Source organism: Cervus elaphus, chromosome 19 (genome assembly GCF_910594005.1).
Source record: "Cervus elaphus chromosome 19, mCerEla1.1, whole genome shotgun sequence".
NCBI lineage: Eukaryota > Metazoa > Chordata > Mammalia > Artiodactyla > Cervidae > Cervus > Cervus elaphus.
Window position 1 is genome coordinate 19,309,715 of NC_057833.1, and position 27,628 is coordinate 19,337,342.

The window sequence follows — 27,628 nt, forward strand, 5'->3', positions numbered from 1 at the left end:
AAAAAAAAAAAAAGAAGAACTCTGAACCAGAGTCTGCAATTAGAAGGATCATTTTGAATTTTCTCAATCTCAGAAGGTTGCACTCAGGATTTATGAGTGTGAATTGATTTTTTTTTTTAATCTGGTGATTAGAGTGCATTTGCATATTTATAAAGCAATAGTGTTTTTTTTTAATCCAATGATTGCATATAACCACAATTATAAAAAGAAGTCAAAAAACTAAAAATAGTATATAATATATAAAGATAAGAAACTGCTGGAAATAGTTGAAAAATAAAGTTTTGCAATCAAGGTTATCTCTGTTAATACTAACTTTTAAAGAAATTTTTCCATTACTATGTTATAAAAATTCTACAGATGAGATAATTTTAATATCTTATTGTGTTGCAAGTTAATTATTTGAAGTTTGTGAAACTTAAATAATCTTTCTATTTGAATATTTTAAAAATAAGAACTGTGTAAATTCTTATTTTAATATTTTCAAAGAAAAAAAAGACCAATATCTGATTTCCACATTAATAACTAGAGCGAATATAAGAGAGAAATGGAAAAAATAGGAAAAAAATTAAAACATGTTTTTTACTACAAGGTTGATTTTTTTTTTTTTTTTCCCTTTCCTGGAGGTCAAGGGGTTGTTTTTCTGTCCTTCTGATAGGTAGTTAGAATAGGAATCAGGAGTCCAGAATGGCAGTGGCTAAAAGATAAGGAAGGGAGAATCCCGTGAAAATAGAACAAAGGAAGGTCTGAGGACCAGGGTGAGGACCTCAGGTAGAACAAACAGCACTCCCGGCTAGCCCAGTTTACATAGGGCAGGCCGAGGGGGGAGGAAAAGACATATGAAAAGAGGAACCAAAGGGCCGGGGGTCTCTCTCTCCAACCCCCACCCCCACCCCCCGCCCCGGCATGCTGGCGTGCTCCCCAACTCTCTTCTCTTCACATCTTTGGGTTGGCATGCCCTCAGGCCTCAAGGATGGATTTTCCTGCTATTTTCTAAATAAAATAGAACTGTAATACATAGGTCTAACACTGATTTATCTAAGAGCTATAAAATACTGTCTGTTCGAGACCTGAGAGCTATAACACAGTCTGTCCAAGACCCAAGAGCTGTGATGCGCTGAGGGCTTTAATGTCCGTCACTCCAAATCTTTATTGTGACGAGACAGAACTGAGGAGCATACACTTGCCTGACACTTCTTTCCATCTTCATCACCCAAACAAAAGCTGGATGGTGGTAGATATTCAAATGTTCCTGAACTACTAATTGCCGTGTTACAGGAGGACTGTCTTTTTCCCTCTCAACCCTAACTTTTATGATCATGCTCCCAAAATGAATAAAAATTAAAACAGATTCAGCTAGGATTCTTTAAAGTACAACCATTTTTTCAGTAACTTGTTCAAAACAGAGATGAAAGTCTTTCTTGACCTCTCTCAATTGTGCCTCATGTATATTTTTCTTACTTCTTATCCAGCAAACCAGCCAACTAGGATCTGCCTACTTCTTTCCATAATTGATTTAAGTGAGTCTTATGTAGTTATAGGGAGCTCAACAGCATATCAAAAGCAATATATATCAAAATTAATATGAGAAGAAGAAAAAGGAGCACTGATGAAACATGAGTTTCTATTGGTTTGCAAGGAAAAGATCAGAAATTTAGTTCTGACCTATATAGTCAAAACAAACTAGAAGAATGTCCTCACATGTGTCAGTATATAACACAGTCTTATCAATAAAAGTAAGTGTCAAACTCCATGCTTCTGAGATTTTAGCAAAAGTTATTTAAATCTCATTATTGGATGCTAAAGTTATGATGATCAAGGGAGGGAGAATACTTTTTTTTTTTTTTCCAAAAAGATGCATTTATTTTAGTGTATGTAGTGCCAAAGACATATTCTGCATATAAGCATCTGCAAATAACTTAATTCTTATCACCATACAAATCTGAATTGTTTTTTGCGAGTCAGTGCAAACTGAAATTGTTTTAGTTTCTTCTGTTGAAAATAATTTTCACATGCATCAATCAAATCAAATAAGCCAATAACTAAAGGAACAAATTTAATGTAGATTTTATATTATAGAAATACATGGGGAAGAGAATTTTTTTGAGTATTTACTATGTCAGATTTTTGTTAGGCTATTTTATACATATGAGGTATGGGGCCAGTGTCAGTAAACAAAGAGGCAGGACATAGAAGTTATCAGGTGCCTAACTTGGAGTTATTTAAAGATTCTTAGTCTCAGGTTCCTCATCTAGAGATAGAGATAACAATATGTTTCTAAGTAATATATGTCTGGGAAATGTTACTCCCTTCCCATATGGCTGACACAGATGAAGATGGACTAAACCAGTCAGGATAGGAGACTGGTGAAAGATCCCAGGGGGCAACATGGCACCCTCATCAGGATCAGGGGACTCAGAGGATCTTCAGTGTCAATGTCAAAGGAGGTAATTTTTCCAGACTTTTAAAGTTCAGGAAAGAATTGAGCTAATGAGCCCAATCTTCTCTATCTTTGAAGAGGAAATAGTGAGGGAGACCAACAAGCAAATAGGCATTTTCTATGTTCTTCCAGGGAGTCCTGGATATGGTAAGATGCACACTTGCATCTAACCCATCTACCCCAGGAGTTCACCATGGCAAATACTCAAGCAATTGGACTGCAGACCACAGAGTGAGCTCACAAAGAGTGACAATAACCTCTCTAAAGGCTCCAGCTACTAGAGAGGGTTGTATTACAAAGAGAATATAGGAAAAATGAAATACAACTGTTGAAGGCAGGGTAAATGGATAACATACGTTACACAAGCACACACACATACAAAGAGATCCAACTACAACAAAAACAATATTCCCTGGAGCTTAAATATTTAATTATTAAACTAAAAATTATGCAGATTAAGTACAGTGTAGATCAAATAAATGATTGATAGGTCCTTCTGAGCCTTGGATTCAGTTCAGTTCAGTTCAGTCGATCAGTCGTGTCCGACTCTGCAACCCCATAAATCGCAGCACACCAGGCCTCCCTGTCCATCACAAACTCCCAGAGTTTACTCAAACTCATGCCCATCGAGTTGGTGATGCCATCCAGCCATCTCATCCTCTGTCTCCCCCTTCTCCTCCTGCCCCCAATCCCTCTCAGCATCAGGGTCTTTTCCAATGAGTCAACTCTTTACATGAGGTGGCCAAAGTATTGGAGTTTCAGCTTCAGCATCAGCCCTTCCAATGAACACCCAGGACTTATCTCCTTCAGGATGGACTGGTTGGATCTCCTTGCAGTCCATGGGACTCTCAAGAGTCTTCTCCAACACCACAGTTCAAAGGCATCAATTTTTCGGCGTTCAGCTTTCTTCATAGTCCAACTCTCACATCCATACATGACCACCGGAAAAACCACAGCCTTGACCAGACGGACCTTTGTTGGCAAAGTAATGTCTCTGTTTTTTAATGTGCTATCTAGGTTGGTCATAACTTTCCTTCCAAGGAGTAAGAGTCTTTTAATTTCATGGCTGCAGTCACTATCTGCAGTGATTTTGGAGCCCAGAAAAATAAAGTCTGACACTGTTTCCACTGTCTCCCCATCTATTCCCCAAGAGGTGTTGGGACCAGATGCCAAGATCTTAGTTTTCTGAATGTTGAGCTTTAAGCCAACTTTTTAACTCTCCTCTTTCACGTTCATCAAGAGGCTTTTTAGTTCCTCTTCACTTTCTGCCATAAGGGTGGTGTCATTTGCATATCTGAGGTTATTGACATTTCTCCTGACAATCTTAATTCCAGCTTGTGCTTCTTCCAGCCCAGCATTTCTCATGATGTACTCTGCATATAAGTTAAATAAGCAGCATGACAATATACAGCCTTGACGTACTCCTTTTCCTATTTGGAAGCAGTCTGTTGTTCCATGTCCAGTTCTAACTGTTGCTTCATGACCTGCATATAAGTTTCTCAAGAGGCAGGTCAGGTGGTTTGGTATTCCCATCTCCTTCAGAATTTTCCACAGTTTATTGTGATCCACACAGTCGAAGGCTTTGGCGTAGTCAATAAAGCAAAAATAGATGTTTTTCTGAAACTCTCTTGCTTTTTCGTTGATCCAGCGGATATTGGCAATTTGATCTCTGGTTCCTCTGCCTTTTCTAAAACCTGCTTTATCATTTGGAAGTTCTCGGTTCACATATTGTTGAAGTCTGGCTTGGAGAATTTTAAGCATTACCTTACTAGCATGTGAGATGAGTGCAATTGTCCGGTAGTTTGAGCATTCTTTGGGATTGCCTTTCTTAGGGATTGGAATGAAAACGGAACTTTTACAGTCCCGTGGCCACTGCTGAGTTTTCCAAATTTGCTGACATATTGAGTGCAGCACTTTCACAGCATCGTCTTTCAGGATTTGAAATAGCTCAACTGGAAATCCATCACATCCACTAGCTTTGTTTGTAGTGATGCTTTCTAAGGCCCACTTGACTTCACTTCCAGGATGTCTGGCTCTAGGTGAGTGATCACACCATCATGGTTATCTGGGTCATGAAGATCTTTTTTGTACAGTTTTTCTGTGTATTCTTGCCACCTCTTCTTAATATCTTCTGCTTCTGTTAGGCCCACACAATTTCTGTCCTTTATTGAGCCCATTTTTGCATGAAACATTCCCTTGGTATTTCTAATTTTCTTGAGGAGATCTCTAGTCTTTCCCATTCTATTGTTTTCCTCTATTTCTTTGCATTGATCACTGAGGAAGGCTTTCTTATATCTCCTGGCTATTCTTTGGAGATCTGCATTCAAATGGGAATATCTTTCCTTTTCTCCTTTGCTTTTTGCTTCTCTTCTTTTCACAGCTATTTGTAAGGCCTCCTCAGAAAACAATTTTGCCTTTTTGCATTTCTTTTCCATGGGGATGGTCTTGATCCCTGTCTCCTGTACAATGCCACAAACTTTCGTCCATAGTTCATCAGGCACTCTGTCTGTCAGATCTAGTCCCTTAAATCTATTTCTCACTTCCACTGTATATTCATAAGGGATTTTATTTAGGTCATACCTGAATGGTCTAGTGGTTATCCCTACTCTCTTCAGTTTAAGTCTGAATTTGGCAATAAGGAGTTCATGATCTGAGCCACAGTCAGCTCCCGGTCTTGTTTTTGCTGACTGTATAGTGCTTCTCCATTTTTGGCTGCAAAGAATATAATCAATCTGATTTTGGTGTTGGCCATCTGGTGATGTCCATGTGTAGAGTCTTCTCTTGTGTTGTTGGAAGAGGGTGTTTGCTATGACCAGTGTGTTCTCTTGGCAAAACTCTATTAGCCTTTGCCCTGCTTCATTCCGTACTCCAAGGCCAAATTTGCCTATTACTCCAAGTGTTTCTTGACTTCCTACTTCTGCATTCCAGTCCCCTATAATGTAAAGGACATCTTTTTTGGGTGTTAGTTCTAAAAGGTCTTGTAGGTCTTCGTAGAACTGTTCAACTTCAGCTTCTTCAGCATTACTGGTTGGGGCATAGGCTTGGATTACTGTGATATTGAATGGTTTGCTTTGGAAACTAACAGAGATCATTCTGTCGTTTTTGAGATTGCATCCAAGTACTGCATTTCGGACTCTTTTGTTGACTATGATGGCTACTCCATTTCTTCTAAGGGATTCCTGCCCACAGTAGTAGATATAATGGTCATCTGAGTTAAATTCACCATTCCTGTTCATTTTAGTTCGCTGATTCCTAGAATGTCGACATTCACTCTTGCCATCTCCTATTTGACCGCTTCCAATTTGCCTTGATTCATGGACCTAACATTCCAGGTTCCTATGCAATATTACTCTTTATAGCATTGGACCTTGCTTCTATCACCAGTCCCATCCACAACTGGGTATTGTTTTTGCTTTAGCTCTATTCCTTCATTCTTTCTGGAGTTATTTCTCCACTGATCTCCAGTAGCGCATTGGGCACCTACCGACCTGGGGAGTTTCTCTTTCAGTATCCTATCATTTTGCCTTCTCATACTGTTCATGGGGTTCTCTTGGATTAATGCTCTAGAAAATCAAGGACAAGAAAATCTCAAAGCACAAAGGAAAACATTAAGATGAAGTAAACATTCAGAAAATAATTTATTTTAAAAACTTTGAAAGACAGATATGAAAAGAGAAAATGGAACAGATGTGCAAGAGGTAATAATTGAATAATTTATAGAAAATATTTCCCCTTATTTTGAAAGATCTGAGTCTACAAATTGAAAGGTGTTACTATTATTCAGGGTAAATTAATGAGAAACACACAGAGAGGACAAATTCTGGTAAAATTACTGAGCTTTAAATAAGACAATGAAAAATATTACTATATGTTTCCAGGCAGAAAGAACATATATGGTCTACTGGCCTTGGACTTCTGTTATGTAAATAACACTGGATGTGAATACACTAGGATCCTCCATCCACCCATATATCATTCGTGTGAAATGGATTCTATCTTACTGTAAAATATGTAGCAATGAAAGTGAAGTTGCTCTGTCGTGTCCGACTCTTTGGGATCCTGTGGACTGAAGTCTACCAGGCTCCTCTGTCCATGGGACTCTCCAGGCAAGAATACTGGTGCGTGTTGCTATTTGCTTCTCCAGGGGATCTTCCCGACCCAGGGATCAAACCCCAGTCTCCCGCATTTCAGGCAGACGCTTTAACCTCTGAGCCACAAGGGAAGCCCATATGTAGCAATAGTATATGTAGCAATATTATATACTAATTTTAAAGAGAAGCATCATAAGAATATTCTAACATTAAAATAATTTCAAGAAGTAAAATACCTTGTTGGCTTAAAAAATACACAGTGTGTGAGTTGCAAGTTAAGTTTTATGAGGACAAAATGAGGACTGCAATTTGGAAGACAACATCCTAGATAGTGCTGAGGAACTGCTCCAAAGAGGTAGGGGGGAATGTAGTATTTATGTGATTATGGTGAAGTGAGAGCACATGCACTCAAGGACATATTTTTCAAAGCTTTGCTAGTCTCATGAAGCTTTCTGTGAGTCATGAGGAACCTAAACTCTTTTCTGGGTGTGTTGAAAATTAGCAGTGCAGCAACACATAAATTAATCCTTGATGGCAAATGCCAATTTGTAGTTTGACAACCTATTATCTGAGCAGATAAAAATATATATATTTTTATGTTTGTAAAGAAACCACATGATTAAAGGATAAAAGGGCAACAATGAACTCTAAAACTCAAGAAAGTAAGACATGAAATTTGATATTTAAGTATAGGATTTAGAATATTTGAAGCAATTAAAAAAAAAAAAACTTTGACTATAATGACTAGACATTAGGGTAGGTTGATGATTTATTGCAGAAATGACCTATGAATGAAGGGTTTTCCTGGCGTCTCAAACAGTCTCCTGCCTGCAATGCAGAAGACCCAGGTTCAATCCCTGGGTCTGGAAGGCCCCCTGGAGAAGGCAATGGCTGCCCACTCCAATTTTTTTTTTGCCTGGAGAGTTCTGTGGAGAGAGGAATCTGGCAGGCTACAGTGGCTGATGATTTGTGGAAGAAATGACCTATATTGGTCCTGAATATTGCTGATAACATGAGGATGAAGCAAAAATAAATAAATAACTGAAATGAAATAACAAAATTTCTAAATGAATAATCAATTTCCAAGTGAAATGAAACCGTTAATGTTTTCTAGAAAAAATTCTATTTATTAAAAGGAAAGTCAATCAAAAATGAATTGAAGGGTAAGGAGAACAACCTCTGGATTAGATGACATTGCCACTGACATAATAAATGACAGAGAAGGTTATCAAAACAATTCAGAGCCTGTACTAAGATGAACAAGGTGTTAGTCAGAAGCAATGATGCAATAATTCTTCTGCCACAAAGAGAACACCAAATTAATCCTTGATTGATTAACTTTTGCTATAATACACTTTAAAATGAGTAATTAAGTAATCTTAAAATGAGTTTATTTCTCATAAAAGCACTAAAATATTAGTTCATATTTTTTCTTAAGAGAAAGAATCAATGAGAGTGGGTGTTCAGTAGTGCTCTTTTGGAGATCAGTTAAGTTATAGAGAAAAAGGATAACCTCAATTTCTAAAAGTTTTGATCCAAATACCTCTATTTTAAACCATAGTGTTATTTAGTGTCATCCTGCATCCCTTCTGAGAGGATCTATGAATTCCCCTTTGATCAAATACTGTCTCAATTAATGCCAATTCACCAAGGCTGCATTGATATTATTTTGAAACTTGTATAGCTGCTGTTATAATTAATACAATGCACTTAGTGTAAAATGTTAAGTTTATTGATGTGATATTTGAGTTCATGGACAATGAAAATAAAATCCTGTTACCCAAGAGTCCACAAACATATTTTACACTAAAAATTATTTTTAAAACACTGAAGAACTGTCCAATTTTGGGGCTTCCCAGTGGCTCAGTGGTAAAGAATCTGTCTACAATGCAGGGGATATAGGAGATGTGGGTTCAATCCCTGGATCAGGAAGATCTCCTGGAGGAGGGAATGCTACCACTACAGTATCCTTGCCTGGGAAATGCCATGGACAGAGGAGCCTAGGGGGCTACAATCCATAGAGTCACAGAGTCGTATGTGACTGAACACACGCACACACACATCCAATTTTTACCTGCCTTAGCTCTTGGTTTTCTCTGCACTTTATATTAATGTGGACAAATCTTGTTTACCATTATGAATGCAAAGCCATCATAATGGAGCTGCTGATAAATGGAAGTATATACATTTATATCCAAATCACCCTTGCTTATCTGAAAATTGTGAGGCGAGCAGAAGTAACGCAGCTTAGGTTAGGAGTAGACCTTCCTACTTGGTACCACTGTTTGCCAATTAGGACCAATTAGCTTTCACTTAATACTGACCGCTGTTTGCCAATTAGGAAATTAGGAACTGGGCAGAAACCCCCAGGAAAGTCCCGCGCGCGCGAAAGTATTGACCAATGACATTGCTTTGCAAACGTGTAACCAATCCGCTTCTCACTGTATAAATTTGTGTAACAGCTTGGGCTCGGGGCTCTCTGACTCACACCACTGCGTTGGTTGCGGGCGGAGATTCCTGGCTCGAGTCAGTAATAAACTTCCCTTCCTGCGAGTTGCATTGTCTTGGAGGCCTTCTCTCTTCCCGCTCGGGGATTCGGACATCGGGCATAACAAAATGATCTTCCACTAAAATAAAACATGGCATTTCTATAATCCAGAGATAATTATTAGATAGAATTTAATTAGATTTTATTATATCTAATAAATTAGATAGAAATTAATAGATTCTATTCTAGAATAGAATAGATTAGAATAGAATAGATTCTATAGATAGAATAATAGATTAGAATAATATAATAATAGAATAGAATAAATTCTATCTATTAATTAGATAGAAATTAATTAGATTTTATTCTATCTAATAAAATTATTAGATTTTATTCTAATCAATTATTAGATATCTATAAATTATTAGATACCTATCTAATAATTAGATATCTAATCTATCTATAATAATAATAATAGATATCTATCTATCTAATAATTTTATTCTATCTAATAAAATTATTATTTCTATAATCCAGAGATAATTATTAGATATAATTTAATTAGATTTTATTCTATCTAATAAATTAGAAATTAATAGATTCTATTCTAGAATAGAACAGATTAGAATAGAATAGAATAGATTCTATAGATAGAATAATAGATTAGAATAATATAATAATAGATAATAATAGAATAGAATAGAATAGATTCTATCTATTAATTAGATAGAGGTTAATTAGATTTTATTCTATCTAATAAAATTATTAGATAGAATTTAATTATATTTGAGGGTTTTTATTCTTTGTTTTTCCTCAGTCTGTCTACATATTTCTTCTGTATTGGAAACTGGTGTTAAGACATCTAATTAATGACCATAATTAAAATTTTGCATTCCTGAATATTCAGACAGTGTATTAAATCTTTTGTATACATTATGGCTTCTTCCTTGAGGTTGGTTCTATTCTTACCTTCAAGTGGAATGAAAATATCTCCTGCCATATTAATAAGCAAGAAATGCCACGGCCATCAGCGGTTTCTGGTCTCCAAATGTGAATGAGAGCTCCCAAAACTGTGATCCAGCAGATGCTGCCACCCCCCACAGTGATTGCTGAGGAGCTGGGGGAATGTAAGATGCAAGGTGAACAAGGAAACAGGATTGGCCCCAGATAGCTGAGGTGCATGTGAAAGGAGTGAATTGGGTAAGCCCAAAGGCTTGCATCTTTGCATACATAGAATGCTAAATTCCTTAACTTGATACCTGATCTTTGATGTTCAGACTGCCTTCTCCCTTTGTTACAAACTTGTATATATCCTGACTTTCTCTTCTGCCTCTTTAGAGCAGTTTTCTCAGAGCTACTGAGATCCTATTTCCTGGACTCTGAGTTCCTAAATCTTCCCACCAAATAAATTACTTTCACTTTGTGACTATATTTTTTAGTCAATGTTCATTTTAAGAGTGAGAAAGCTGAGGTTTATAAGTATTTGACTTTTAGTATGTGGCACAAAAGTCATGAGCTAATACTCAAATTGGCAATCTGATACCACAATCCATAATTTAGATAACTCAAATCGCTAGTGATTAATGTACAATGCTATACAAAGTTAAGGCTTCTCAGGTGGCGCTAGTGGTAAAGAACCCACCCATCTGCTAATGAAGGAGACATAAGAGATGTGAGTTCAGTCCCTGGGTGGGGAAGATCCCCTGAAGGAGGGCATGACAACCCTCTCCAGTATTCTTGCCTGGAGAATTCCATGGACAGAAGAACCTGGAGGGCTACAATCCATAGGGTTACACAGAGTCGGACAGGACTGGAGCCACTTAACATGCATACAAAGTTATTGTCTTAATACATTGGTTTTGTTGTTGCTTTTACAGAAAATACCATGATTTCCAAGTGCTACACCAACTCAGAAGTTTGATAGTGACAGCCTTGGTGTTTTGCTCCTTTTCTTCTGTTCTTTGCTGTGGGCCTACTGATTCATACACTTCTGAAAAGATGCTCAGAAAACATCTCTAGCAATAATCTTATCACAGTTGCCTATAACTTAATAAGCCCTGATTATACAGGACTTTAAATGATCTATTAAGCCAAGTGCTTTCACCTGAATAAAGCACAGATAAAAATTTATTATATTTGAAAAATATTATGACTTTTTCCATATTGGTAAATAGAAATTATTTTTGGTTTCTTTTTGTGTTCATCCACTATCATTTTTTCCTACTTAAGGAACTTTGTATCGTTAGGTAGTTAGAATAGGAAAAAGGAGTCCAGAATGGTGGTGGCTAAAGGACAAGGAGTGCTTTCCTTTACTTTCTAAATAAAACTGAGTTATATCATGAAGCTGCAACACTGATCTGTCCGAGAGCTGAGACATGGTCTGTCTGAGAGGTATGACCGCTGAGGGTTTTAATGTCCAAAGCTTCAGATTTTTGTTGTGATGAGAGAGAACCGAGGAAATTGCACACTCCCTGACAACTATGGTGTTGTGAGTCCAATTTAACCTGGCTGAAACAACCTCAGCACGTCCCCACAAGGAGGAGGCCAAGCGCAGCAGGAGCCCAACTCAGCAAAAGCTCCCACGGTAGAAGTGGACATGAAGAAAACCCAGTGCAGGAGAAGTGACAAGAAGTCCAGTGTGCTGGAAACCGGGACAGCAAGAAACGAACTCAGCAGAAAGTTGACGCAGCTCAGTCTCAGATTCCAGAAGACCTCTGGTTAAGGTAGGAGGTCCTCGCTCCTATGGTTGGAGAGACATATGCTTAACAAAATTTTAATTCCTTTACAATCTCTCATTTCTTGTTTCCTTGAACCCCCCACGAACAGGCGAGCAGCAGTGCGTGCAATTGAGGGACTCCGGAGAGGCTATTCCTCAGTATGTCCCAAAGACTTCACTATTTGCTGAGCCCTAGTATCTGTTACCTAAGCTGGTGCAGGTTCTTCTGTCCTTAATCTTCTTTGTGCCAAGGATCAGGCCAATGGAAACTGTGAGCACAGGTTAGGTATTTAGCAGATTTTCTGGCAGTCTATGAGGGGGATTCCTTGGCACGTTTTTCCCGCTGCTTTTTCCTGCTATCCTTCAGCTCCTCTCTCCTGGTACTTGAGCCTAGCCAAACCCCATGATGCCTGGCTTCAGGACCTACTGAAGCTCAGGCTCTAATGTCTCACTGCAAAAATTCAGTGAGAGACACAGCGACAGGTAAGAGGTGGATTAGTTAGGATTCAGAGAGACGTGCCGTGCACACTGCAGGGTGTGGGCCATTGCAGAGGGCAAAGGCTTTGGCCAGGGAATGCGGTCTGGCTAGTTTTTGCAATCTGGGTGAATTCATATGTTAATGAGTGGGAGGATCACCCCAAACATTGGGGAACCACCCACTCCTCCATCTATTGGCAGTGCCTTGGAGCTGTCCTGCCACCTCTGGGTATCATTTAGTTTATAGATGGGAGATTAAGGTTTACTTGAATTTGAGTTGTCATCTTGGACTCAATTGATTTTAATTGGTTTATGTTACGCCCTTGGGCTATGTCATTCTTTCAAAAGTTATGCTCGGCTCCCTTTCCTCCTGTTTCACTCCCTTTTCCTGAGCTCCATCCTGGCTCACAATGTTGCCTCTACAATCTTCTGGAGGGACAACCAGAAAATAGTTGGCCCTAGGAAGGCAAATACTCTATAATATCCAGCCCCTCTAGATATTCAGGCCTTCATCATCCATGTTTCCTACAACATGTGCAACATCAACATCTCTCAGTGAACCTGCTAGGGTGGGAGACAGGCACAATATGCCTGCTAGAAGTCCATCTGTTGGCATCTCTTAAAAGGCAACTGAACTTCTAGGGATAATGTTTGCCACTTTGGGAGTTAGCCTTGCAGGCCGTATGGGCCCAAACATTTACCACCCTTCTCCTAAAGTTACAAACATACCCCCAGATCAAATCTCCACTCCACTTGTATGGAACATCTGGTCTGTTGCCTTTTACCAATTTGTTCTCAAGCCAATTACTAACTCCTACAACCAGGACCCTGCCCCCTTGTAGGCAACATTGCTCCACCTGGCCCATTATTAAAATACTTTAATGCACCTAACAGGGCCAGATAATCCACTCCTTTGTCACTACAGTTATTACCTAAAGTGGGTCTATGACAATGAAATGCTTACTTTTGGTGACACCCTAACCTGCTCTTATGGAGGACTAGGGGAAGACATCAGTGACTTACAATCCCTTAGAGCAGTAAGAGGATAAGGCTTATGACTGTTTCACCAGATTCCCAGTCTCAGGGCACAGGCTTGGATTGCTTTACATCATGGTATCTGTTCCCATCCGTGATGAACAAACTGGAAATAAATTAAAATTACAACCCCTTAATCCTACCCAGCACTGGTCTCACTGGAGACCTTGGGGATGCCCAACTCCAGTCCTGGGGTCCCAGGAGGTCAATCTGCCTTGACCTGCCTAGGGATCTGGTCCTCAAAAGTTGGTCATGCCTCAACCTGCTTGGGGATCCGCCAGTCCAGGGGTCCCAGGAGGTCATCACGCCTTGACCTGCCCAGGGATTCGATCTCCAGGAGGCCTCTGCTTGCCTGGGGATCTGTACCCTGACCTGGGGACACCTGGCTCTCAGGTTGCAATGGTACTGTGTGGATAAGCTTCAGAAAGACTCATCCCTAAGGAAGTCCACCCATGGAAATAGAAGGAAGCCTATTACTTGTGGGATGGTGCCCAGTTTCAGCAATAACTCAGGAGCCCAACGAGAACCCCACTGCCTTCCTGGAAAGGCTAAAAGAGGCCCTCCAAAAGCTTACCAATCTGGACGTGGACTCTTATGAGGGACAGGAGATTTTAAAGGACAAAATTCCTGTCCCAATGTGCATCAAACAACAGGATTAAGTTAGAAGAGCTACAGCAACAGGAAGCTGCTGCCTCTTTAGACGAGATGGTCCAGACAGCCACCAATACCTTTTATAACAGAGAACAGGAGAAGGAGGCCAAGGCCCAGGAGAGGGAGAAAAGGAAAGAGACAAGGCATGCCCAGATGCTGGCTGCCCTCCAGGGAAGCCCTATGGCAAACCCTGAGTCCTTAAAGGACAGGGCATGAGGCAAATGCCAAGACAGGCGGGGTATTGGGCCAAAGAGTGTCCAAACCGTGACAAGTCTCCTAAAATGGCTTGCTATAAATGACATCAACTGGGACATTGGGTAGCACTCTGCCCTTGGGGCCCAAGAGCCTCAAGGTCAAGTGCCAAGCCTTCCCTCACGATGGTTCAACAAGACTGAAGCGGCCCGCTCCAGCCAGCCCACCTGTCACAGATAACCATCATGGGGTTGGAGCCAAGGGTGCAACTGGATGTGGCAGGTAGGTCCGAGAATTTCTCAGTTGACACTGGGGCTACCTATTCTGTCCTGACCTCTGACTTTGGAGTGTTTTCCTCCCAAACCTGTACCATTTTGGGTGCTACAGGAAAAACAATTACAAAAAGATTCACCTGAATACTTTGTTGCTGGCATGGACAAATATTTTCCCACCAGTTTCTACTGGACCTGACAGTCCTCTTCCCTTACTGGGAAGAAATAACTCCCTGACTTCAAAACCTTGCAGCTATTTCAGTCCCGATAGAAGATGCTTTAAAACTCTCTTTTGGGTGCAAACTAACTATTTTTACCAGCCACCAAGTGAAACAACTCCTAAATGGGAAAGGCCATTTATGGATGTCCATTCAAAGAATCCTCAGATATCAAGTAGAGCTGATGGAAAATCCAGGCCTCACTATATTCGCTTGTGAGAGTCTTAACCCAGCCACCTTCCTGCCTACCCCCGAGGGCTCTCTCCCCTTTCACTCCTGCCTAGAAACCTTGGACCACTGGACAAAATCCTGGGAGGGATTGTCAGAAGATCCTCTGATCAATCCTGAGGAAATCTGGTACACTGATGGAAGTAGTTTTGTCTTGGATATGAAAAAAGAAGAGCTGAATATGCAGTAGTCTCCAATTTTCAGACCATAGAGGCTAAACCTTTGCCACCAGGTCAACAAGCTACAACATGCAGTGCCAGTTCAACAGGGATGTATAAAACTACAGCTGACCACAGAAAATATCACTCATCCTTAGATGGGCACCGTTATAAGGGCTCTGAGGCCTGAGACTAGCAAGAGGAGGAGGTCCAATGCCCCTCGCCATCACAGTTCAGCAGGAAGTAGCCAAAAAGACCTCAACACCCCTATTCCCAAAGAATTGGACCTCCCATCTCTTGAGGGGGTAATGCTAGGTAGTTAGAATAGGAAAAAGGAGTCCAGAATGGCAGTGGGTAAAAGACAAGGAAGGGAAAAGCCCGTGAAAATAGAACAAAGGAAGGTCTGAGGACTGGAGTGAGGACATCAGGTAGAACAAATAGCACTCCTGGCTAGCCCAGTTTACATAGGGTAGGCTCAGAGGGAGGGGAAAAAAGCATAAAAAGAAGAGCCAAACGGCCAGGGGTCTCTCTCTGTCTTTCTCTCTCTCTCTCCTCTTCGTGTCTTTTGGGTCAGCATACCCTCATGCCTCCAGGATGTATTTTCCTTTATTTTCTAAATAAAACTGAGCTGTAACACGGAGCTGTAACACCAATCTGTCCAAGAGCTGTAACACTGATCTGTACGAGAGCTGAGACAGTCTGTCCAAGAGCTGAGACACACTGAGGGCTTTAACATCCATTACTTCAAATATTTGTTGTGATGAGACAGAACTGAGGAAATTACACACTCCCCTGACAATATCAATGTTTATTTCAGGTAAAATGTTCATATGAATATAATGCCTTTTTTAAGAAAGCTTTTGAATACTTTAGCACCCTTAGCGAAATTTATTTTTTCTATTTTAATTGTGTTTTTACTATCTGAATTTTCCTCTAAATTTTACACACATTTGTTTCTCAGTTTGAAAAATTTCAAACATATATAAAAGTAAACAAGAATATAATGAACCCATATTTGTTATCACTCAGCTTCACTAATTGTTAACACATAGTCAATATTTATCACTTATCAGTATTTTAGTATCTCTAAAAGAGAATAATTATATTTGAAAATATAGCTACATACCTATGATGCTATTATCACATAATTTTTAATACTTAATTCTTTACTCTCATTTCTTTTTGCTTTTTTTTTTTGGACTAGATTGTTTTAAGCTGTTTGTGGGCACATCTTCTTGGCACATTTTCATTTCTAATTTTTATGAGATATTGTTTTCCTGAAATTCTAAGACAGAGAGATGTGAGGACAGTTTTTCAGGCTTATTAGTGCAATAGCTCCTTCATCTCTTTGCTTTCAACTCTCAGCAGTTTTTCCTGTTCATGAGGTTTTGTCAAGGGAGGATATTTTAGTTTGTTAGTTTAAAGAATTTATGGGAGCCAACATTCTCCAGCCTTTTCAGTACTTACCATGAATCCATGAACAGGAGCAAAAAACTCCCTTCCACTTTTGTACCCTGTTGACCCTTTAAATACCCAAAAATAATTTTCTAGAATGCATTTGTTGGCAATTTGTTGGTTCTTCTCTTCTTAGACTTGTCAGATGACCTTTGCTTCTATCTGCTACTTTCTAATAGATTCTATTATTTATAGGCTTGAAACTGTGATTTTTCCCTACACACTTACATTTGTGAGTTACTACACATTATACTATGGTAAAATCTTCATATATTTTTGGTTTTGTTAGTCTTGTTCTACTATCATCTCCCACCGATTTTTTATTTCAAAGAAACTCTCCAATTGTAGTTTAGTTGAACATGAAATTTAGATAGTTAGGTTCTCCTTTGGTTTGTTTCTCTGGTCTTAGGATTTTGAAGATATTCCACTGTTTTCTGGTGTTCATTGTTGTTAGTGAGAAGAGTATCAGCTCTTTGTTGTTATGATTGTGTTTGTTCAATAATTAATAATGAGATTAAAAAGGGACACACAAAAATACTGGCGTTTTTCATATTACAGGTAGAGTTTCATTCAACTATTTGATGGATTGTTTATTTAAATTTTCAAGTATTTATATTTTCTTTCTTGTTGAAAAAAAATTCTATTTCTTCAGAAATGACATTTCTGGTAATAAATATGGTATACATCAGGAAAAATCATATGATACATTCAGAAAGTTTGGACTTAGAAGTCAGGAGGTAAATTTTTGTCTCTACCATTAATTAATTAGATCATTTTGGAATATTTCATTTAAATATTTTTCTTAGGATATTATATATTTTACGGGGACTAATAATGCACTGCCCTTGCTTTGTAGAGAGTTTGGAAATACAAAATTAAATTTTAATGTGTACAGAAAAGAAAATTGCTCTATGGATTTGAGCATTATTTGGCCATTATCATTTTTTGTAATACTGTTACAAAATAGCATTTTGGTTGTGCTCAGTCTTCATTGCTGCCTCCCCCCCCCCTCCACCCCGCCCAATTGCAGCAAGTAGGGGCTACTCTCTAGTGGCAGCACTTGGGCTTCTCATTGCAGTGGCTTCTTTTGTTGCAGAGTATAGACCCTATAGTGTTTGAACTTCAGTAGCTGTAGCTCATGGGTTCAGTAGTTGTGACTCCTGGATTCTAGAGCACAGGACCAATAGTTGTGGTGCACAGGCTTAGTAGCTCCACAGTGGGTAGGATCTTCCCAAATCAGGGATCAAGCATGTGTCTCTGCATTGGCAGGCAGATTCTTTATCACTGAGCCACCAGGGAAGCACAAAAAATATTATTTTTATAGGACAAAATTGTATGAAGCTTATCTAAATATAAATTTCATAGCTATAATTGTATGTACAGATGTATACATAGATACATTTAAAATACAAATCCAGAAATACAGCTTTTTCAGTATCAGATAATTTTTAGGAAAAAAGGGGCATGTTTTGTTTGGACACTATTTGACATTAACATGATATGTCTCCAACTATGCTATGTATTCATAAATGCATAGAAAAATGCATAGGAAAAACAGCACAGAGAGCAATTCTACAGATTAAAATACATTATTTTTTAGAGGAATAAAATGTAAAAACTATATAGTATTGCTTAGTTTATTACAGCAGAAGTTAGCATAAAAATAAAAGTATCATCATATTTATATTACAAATGTTTTATTTCCAGAGTCAGTTCTTAAGGGACTCATAAAACAACCAATCATGTTCCCATTAAAATGCAAGATGATATGTTTTATTTAAAATTGCTTTAGGAACAATCATGGGAAGTTTCACTAAAATGAGAAATGTTTTTGAACATATTCCTTTTATTTCTTATTTATCAGTTGAAGAATTTATTCAGTGTTAACCTGGGAGAGGATTTGGCAACTTCTTTTTTATTCATTTTATAGTGACACATTATCAATCATGTATGAATGAGACAATGATTCTTTTTAAAATCCAGCTAGCCATATAAAGTATACTTCAACAAAAAAATTAAGAAAGAATAATATGTTGTGTTTAGTCTCTCAGTTGTGTCCGACTCTTTGCGACCCTGTGGACTGTAGCCCACAAGACTCCTTTGTCCATGGGGATTCTCCAGGCAAGAATACTGGAGTGGATTGCCATGCCTTCCTCCAGGGGATCTTCCCAACCCAGGGATAGAACCCAGGTCTCCTGCATTACAGGTAGATTCTTTACCAGCTGAGCTATCAGGGAAGCCATAGCAAAATAATAATATTTAATAATCTACGGTAAATCTCTTTCATGTAGCTGTATTCCTTTTGACTAAAAACAAACAAAAAAATAATAAATAAATAAATAAGAAATACATGGGATATATCATTATGATCACTTATGCTAACTAGAGTGAAACAAATATTCATTCTAATTTTTTTTAATCATCAATCGGGCAGAAGGAAAACCTTAGTTCAAGCTTTATCTTTTTAAGAGAAATTACCATCTTTTTACCTTCTCAGTGAATTTTTGTTTAGCCAACCTCAAAACACACCAAACACACACTCTCTTCTGCTGGTTGCCGTGACACTTTGCATCTGAACCCAGAGTTCAATATGTTAGTTTCATTTTGGTTAATTAGAACATTATTTCTAAAAACACAGCATTTGGTGGGGAGAGGAGTAGAAAAACATGCTTAGAGAACAGAATGTTGTGTATATATATGCATGAATGTATGCATTTTAAAATTACTTCTTTTCTATTTATCAGTTCAGTTCAATTGCTCAGGTCATGTCCAGCTCTTTGCAACACCATGGACTGCATGACAGGCTTCCCCGTCCATCACCAAAATCTGGGTCTTTTCTAATGAGTCAGTTCTATGCATCAAAGTGGCCAAAGTATTGGAGCTTCACCTTGAGCATCAATCCTTTCAGTAAATATTCAGGATTTATTTTCTTTAAGATTGACTACTTTGATCTTCTTGCAGTCCAAGCTGACTCAGGAAAAGATCCTGATGCTTGGAAAGATGGAAGCCAGGAGGAGAAGGGGCAACAGAAGATGAGATGATTGGACAGCATCATTGACTCAACAGACATGAGTTTGAGCAAACTCCAGGAGCTGGTGAAGGACAGGGAAGCCTGGCGTGTTGCAGTCCATGAGGTTGCAAAGAGTCAGACATGACTGAGTGACTGTAAAACAACAACAACAACATTCTGTCTTAAGAAGCCTTCATGATTCTGGTTGGATTTTTCTCTCTTCCTGAAAATCCACCCATTTAGTGAGCTAATGCCCAGGATCCTTTCAGGGGGTTGAGGTCAAATGATTTTTATAATGATGCTAAATGTTATTTGTCATTGTTTACTTTGAAACCTTCAAAAATGCACAGTTGAGTTTTCCAGAGCCTGCATATCTGATGTAACAACAAATGTTACATCATTAAGCCAAATGTGAAAGAGTTTGGGCAAAATGTAAAACAATGACTTTCTTACATATGTTTTTTGCTTGTTTTGGAAATAATGTTATTTTATAAAATATATTGCTATAAGTAAAGTATATTTAAATAGGTTAAATATATTTACTTTGTTATTTTAAATAACAATTATTTTCAAATATCTCATTTAAATGGATTTCTATGTAAATTTCTAACAATTTTATTCCACATAAACAAAATTTCTTTGAGATTTTGAAGTTTTAAGAGCTTCAAGGTTCCTGAAATTAAAACATTTAAGAATCACTACTTTTACAACTTGTCTGAGAACTAAGTCATCCCATAAATTAATTAAAATTTGGGGATTTCCTTTGTGACTCAGACAGTAAAGAATCTGCCTGCAATGCAGGAGACCTGGGTTTGATCCCTGGGTTGGGAAGATCTCCTGGAGAAGGGAATGGCAACCCACTCCAGCATTCTTGCCTGGAGAATTCCATGGATGAGCCTGGCAGGCTATAGCCCACGGTGCCACAAGGAGTTGAACATGACCAAGTGACATATTATTTGATAGAGGATAAGTATTTTATTTCCTTGATTAAATTTTAATTTTATAATGCCACTTCAGAGCTTGAAGACAGAAAATGTCTGTCTTTAAAAATAAAATAAAATTTGAAGTACACAAAATTATAAATAAAATTGGAAACCAAGTCTCCAAATCTTTTTTTTTTTTTTTTCTGTTCATAATTATTGGTGGTGATTGGAAGTTTAGTCGCTAAGTTGTGTCTGATTCTTGCAACCCCACTGACTGTAGCCCGCTAGACTCTCCTGTCCCTGGGTTTCCCAGACAAGAATACTGGAGTGGGTTGTCATTTCCTTCTCCAGGGGATCGTCCCAACCCAGGGATCAAATATGAGTATCTTGCATTGCAGGTAGATTCTTTACCGGCTGAGCCAGTCTTCATTGTTATAAGGTTACTTAAATCTCCCACAGGAAATGTGGCTTTTACGACAGATGATTCTTACTATACCTCACATGTCATACTCAGTTTAATTTAAGCTGAATTGCTTATATAGGGAGCATGACATGATGGAGAAAGCACAAGACCTTGCAATGAATAAAATCTGAAATAAATTTTGACTCAGCTACTCACCAGGCATCCTTGAGGAATGTGTTTAAATTCTTTGTTCAGTAATACTCATCCCGAAGGTCTGCTGTGATAATTGTATGAAATAGGTATCATTAACCCTACCTGAATATCAGTTTTATTATCAGTAAAATTAAGACAAAAATTGTTCTGAAGATTCTTGCAACTCATTCATAAAAAGCACTTTGGACAATTTTATCAGTGAGAATGTGTGGACTACATTTTTTTTTCTCTTTTAATTATAGCTAGATCTGTTTCACAACCTAGATCAAGTCTAATGTTTTCACTAAATTCTGCATTCTTTTCCTTCATTAAACTTCAAAATAGAACACATTTATACTTATTGGCATATATATTATACATTCATAAAAGTGCATAGGATTTATATGTTTACTTTGTCATAATTAGTAACATTTTGGAAGTATATCATTAAATTCATAACAATTGAGGATTTTTATATCCTCCTCTTAAGTAGGCATCAGGCAATAAAATTCTTTATTCCAAATAATATTTTTTATCTTGAAATCTAATTTGTATGATCTTAACATCGACTCATACACACTGTTTGCACAGTCAATGTATTTTAAGATAACTTCCCTCTTGTAATCCTTACTTGGTTAATTTTATTGTTTTAGAAGCCTGCTGTAGTAAAATTCTTTAATATTAAGCATGAAAGGCTGCTGATCAAAATAAAGTAATGATTCAGTGGGAGTGTATTTTGTGTATTCAATTTTCCTGAGCATATTCTTTTCACAAGTGCAAAAACAAAAGTTAATATCACCAGAAACTATTACTCATTCCTCTAAAAATTGAGCGGTATAAATGCTAGAATTACCCAGGATGACCTGAATCCAGGTTGCAGTGTTTCCCTTCTGCTAAGTCTAACCTGCATTCTCCCATCATCCTGTACCTAGTGTAAACTGTACTTTTTTCCCAAAGGTGATTTACAGATTAATTGCTTTATCTAATAATGTGTTATACAAGAAATTAATAATGATTTATTAATCCTATGAATGGTTTTTAATTTTATGTTTCATTATAAATAACAGCTGCCCAGACCAAAATTTTATATTTGGGTATCATTTCAATTCTCTATGGATTTAAATCACTCTGTTTTTAATTTTTTTACATTTCAAGGTACTTTTTTTTTTTTTTAGCTATAAGATTGTATTTAGCTGATTAAGAAAGCAAATTAAAATCTTGTAAGTAGTAGATATAGAAACAATTCACTAAAATTGAATTCATAAAGGAATTTATATTTCAATATTTTCAATCATAAATGCTAGAACACTTTTAAAAGCTAGGTTAATATATGTAATTATTTCTTTTCAAGCAAACTTTGAATCTCAAAAGAAATGGAGTCTCAGAAAAAAATAATAATAAGTGATGAGTCACAGTCTTTACATCTGAAGCTATAGAGCATTTCTACAATTTAACTACTTCCACTATTTTCCTTTAAAAACTGATTTTTGGAGAAAAAAATAAAGCAGAAGTGGGATACTTATCTATTTCAATACCAATGGTGATGAAATAAGGTAAAGTATGTATGGGGGATGGGGGAGCCAGAAGACAAACAGATCATATAAACAATAGTAAATATTAAAATATTAATAGCCTATATATACAATGTTACGAACTATAAAGATGGTTACTCAAACTATGATATCATTCAATGTGTACATATTGGAGTGCATATAAATTGCATTCATGTGTGCATACAAATGCAATAATGCTACTAAATAATATTTTTTTTACATTATATGATTTTCTAAATGTGTTTTCTTCTTTTTAATTTTACATAGAGATTTTTTAAAGCTATAATTTTAAAATGTATATGATAAGTTTTAGAATCTACTCAAAGAAATTATAAAGTTCCCAAATAATGTGACATACTTATAGTAATAAAACAATATGAAATAGAAAAAGGAATTCAAGATATAATGAAGGAAATAGCATATGTAATTTTGAAATTTATTTGCAAAAGTTGACAATACCTACTGTGAATTTTTCAGTTCTCACATTTCAAGAATTAGACTTTATAAATATACATACTATTATTTGAGTGGTATTAATCTATTTCCCTGATACTTTTACATCTGTCTGATTAAAAATGCAATTTCCAGTTCCACATATGAAATTAAATGGGATTTTATACAAGTCCCAGGCTTGTAAGACCTGAGCAAAACACCAACAGACTGTAATAATGCTGTTTTCCCAAAACCAGTGGAAAAGAAGGGGAAGATCTCAAGCCAAAGCTTGGAGCTTTTTACCACTTTACTTTGACCACGATTACAGTTTTTCTACCATTTTATGCAAAAGCCTATCTAATATCAGGGGAAAAACTGGTCAGCTTTTTTTTTGACAATTTGTGGGTAAGTTAAGAGCAGTTCAGCGAATGCATGCTCAGTAGTGTTTGATTCTGTGCAACCCCGTGGGCTGTAACCCACCAGGCTCCTCTGTCCGTAGGATTTCCCAGGCAAGAATACTGGAGTGGATTGCCATTCCTCCTCCAGAGGATCTTCCATCCAGGGGTTAAACCCATGTCTTCTGCATCTTCTTCACTGGCAGGCAGATTTTTTATCACTGTTTCACCTGGGAATCTCAAGTGCAGTTGTTATATATTTTTTTTAAGACTTTGATGTGTTAATAACTATTAAAGTGAATTTTCATTAATTATCTTATTGTTTTTATTTGATTAATAGAAGCATCAGGCAGTGTTGTATGGAACGTGACTAAATGGTAGACAGGTCTTTCCTGAATGTAAGGCAAGATTTGGAGTCAGCCAGATCTGAAGTTCAAGTTTCAGGTCTCACATTTGTTAGCTGTATCATCTTCAGTAAGTCTCTGATTCTTAGCTTCTTCAACTGTGATATTAGCTTCATAACATTAAGTTGCTGTTTTTAGAATGTTTAGGAACTTGTTTCTAACATCCAGTGATTAGAAGTGGCTGTTATTTATTTATCAATTATTTCATATATTCTGTTTACAGTATTGCAAAATAGATAGCTGATCTTATAGTTTTTACTAAAGTATAGTTGATTTGTAATATTATATTAGCTTCACAAAATACTATTTCACCTTTTATAGATTTATCTTTCAAATTATTATAAAACAATGGCTATATTTACCCATGCTATATAATATACCCTTGCTGGTCATTTATTTTATATACAACAGTTTGTACTTAATACCATACTCCTGTCTCACCCTTCTCCCCTTCCTTCTTCTCACTCATAACCACTAGTTTCTTCTTTACATCTGTGAGCCTGTTTCTATTTTATTATATACATTCATTTTATGTTTTATATTCCACATATAAGTTATAGCAGAGTATTTATCTTACTTTGTCTGACTTAGTTCACTACGTGTAATATGCACTAGGTCCAACCACATTGCTGTAAATGCAGTTTCATTCTTTTTATGGCTGAATACTATTTCATTGTATATCTATACCACACCTTTTTTATTCACTCATCTGTTGATGGATACTTAAGTTGCTTCCATGTCTTGACTGTTATAAATAATGCTGCAATTAACATTGGGTTGCATGCATCTTTATGAAATAGAGTTTTTATTTTCATCAGATAGATACCCAAGAGTGGAATTTCTGGCTCATATGGTTAGTTCTATTTTTAGATTTCCGAGGAACCTCCATATTGTTCTCCACAGTGGCTGCACCAATTTTCATTCTGTCAAACAGTGTACAATTGTTTCCTTTTCTCCACATCCTCTTCAACATTTGTTATTTGTAGACTTTTCCATGATAACGATTCTGACAGGCATTTGGTGATATTATGATTTTAGTTTTGGCATCATTAATGATCAGCTATGTTGAACATCTTTTCCTGTGCCTATTACCCATCTACATGTTTTCTTAGGAAAAGTGTTTATTCAGGTCTGCCTGGTTTTTAATCAGGTTGTTTGTTTTTCTGATCTTGAGTAAACAGTTCTGATATTTGAGTAAAATAGCAAAGGAATAAGATTGGAACATTTCCCCACATTATACACACACAAAAAAAATAAACTCAAAATGGACTAAAGACTTAAATGTAAAACCTGAACCATAGAACTCCAAGAAGATTACTTAGACTTAACACTAAACTGTAGTAAAGTATTTTTTTTTAATTCCCTTTCCTAGAGGAAAGGAAATAAAAGCAAAAATAAACAAATGAGACCTAATTAAACTTAAAGGCCTTTGCACAGCAAAGGAAACTATTGACCAGAGGAAAAGACAGCCTACTGAGTAGGAGAAAATATTTTCAGATTATATGACTGATAAGGGGTTGATATCCAAAATATATAAACAGCAAATACAATTGGTCATATACTATTGATGGCAGTAAAAATGACCCTGCAGTGTATTGAAGGAATTGGAGGTCATCTCTCCTTCTGAGTCCTCATGCTTCTTATGAATACAAGTGAATCTATATTCTGGAGTTGAAACTGAGTCTAATCTGTACAGTTATAATTTAATATGTATAACTTGATCCATTGAGACAAAGTTGTCTAGGCCACTGGTTTTGAATACAGTGTGGATTTGTTTAGGAGTGTCCAAGAATTTTTAAGAGATTTGCATAATACCTATTTTCACAATGCTATCCAGATGTTGTTAGACCTTTTCACTCTTGTTTTCTCATGAGTGGTGCTGTCTAGGGACTACAAGATATCTGAGATCACAGTAGATGAAATCCAGAAGCAGATATAAGATTCCAGCTGCTGTTCATGACGTCAAATGCTAGAGAGGTTTGCAGAAATGTAAAGCAAAGCAACTCTTCTAATTTTCTTTTAAAATATAATTATTTTTCATAAACTATGTTACTTATGGTGACATGTATTATTTTAAAATATATCAATGCATACATTTACAATTTCTGTTATTTTGTTTTCTAGTATCTGAAGTAGCAACAAAAAATCCACTCAAGCCAACAAAGATCTTTGTACTTTTCAATCATTACCAAATATCTAAATGAGTTAAAAATAAAATTAAATAGAGAGATTTCATGAAAGAATCAAGGCAGAGTATAAAAGACTAAAATCTCAGGTCTAATCATAGTAAAAGCCATCAAGGGAAAAGGAAAACAAGAAGACATTTCCCACAAGTTATGGACACCAGAGAAAAGAGCCAGCAGAGATAGATGGAAGAGAGAGCTGATCTGATCTCTGTTAAATCTGTTATCCTGTCAGATATGATTTCAAAAAGATCTGGCTTTCTGGCTGCCACCTCAACACACACGATTATGATTGGAATGGCTATGGAATGTTATTGTTAAGCAATCACAAGGCCAATTAACTGTCCCTTGTGAAGGAGGATGTTTCTTTGCATTTGGTATTGATTCACTTTAACAAAATCCTATTAATACATTTAGAAGCCAGTGTTTTGCATTATATATGATTTATTGCTCAATATTTCATATTATAAAACACACATTTATATATTTAGGAAACATCCCTTGTGGCTCAGACAGTAAAGAATCTGCCTGCAATGCAGAAGACTTAGGTTTGATCCCTGGGTCTGGAGGATCCCCTGGAGAAGGGAATGGCAACCCACTCCAGTATTCTTGCTTGGAGAATTGATGGACAGAGGAGCCTGATGGGCTACAGTCCATGGGACCCCAAAGAGTTGGCCATGACTGAGTGACTAACACTTTCACTTTTCATGTTTTAAAATGCTAATAAATTTAGTAGTATATGAATAGCTTACATATATGTAAAGCCTGATGTTTTAAGTCAGTAGAGTCACAATACACACTTCCTTTATTATGTAAGGAGTAGAAATGCTATTTATTTATTCACCCTGAATATTAATACAATTAAATATGTTGTTATATATAAATAGTATAATTATTTTATCTTTAGAATAAAGTGTTAACTTAAACCCACTCAGTAAAATGAAAATTTAACATTTTTTCTTGATCCAGTGGAGAAAAAAAGAACTTACATTGAATCACACTATTAACAAAGATGTATCTTTTATACCATTAAAGGAAATTTTAAAAGTAGAAGAACAGATGAAACAACTGTTTCTATTTATATATTTATAGTAGAAGGAAATTTTAAAAGTAGAAGAACAGATGAAACAACTGCAATCTATTTATATATTTATTCTCCTTTATGGATAAAAATAGAAGAGATCAGATTAATCACATTATTATGAACAAGTGAGATTGTCTGATTTTAAGTTTAACCTCAGAAAGATCAAATATGAAAAGCAAGTACTATTGATTTTCTGGGTGATAAAATTTGATTACACAATTGTACAAGAATGTTTCAACATATGGTATATAATGATAAAATCGAGAAATATTTATTTCATTTTGTTAGGTAGTTAGAATAGGAAACAGGAGTCCAAAATGGCAGTGGCTAAGAGACAAGGAAGGGAAAAGCCCACGAAAATAGAACAAAGGAAGGTCAAAAGAAGGTCCCAGGACCAGAGTGAGAACCTCAGGTAGAACAAACAGCACTCCTGGCTAGCCCAATTTACAAGGGTAGGCCCAGGGGAGAGAAAAAAAAAATATAAAAAGAGGAGCCAAAGGGCCAGGGGTTTCTGTCTCTCTCCCGCGTGCTCCCCCACTCTCTTCTCTTCATGTCTTTGGGTGAGCATGCCCTCATTTCTTGAAGATGGATTTTCCTGCTATTTTCTAAATAAAGTAGAGCTGTAACACTG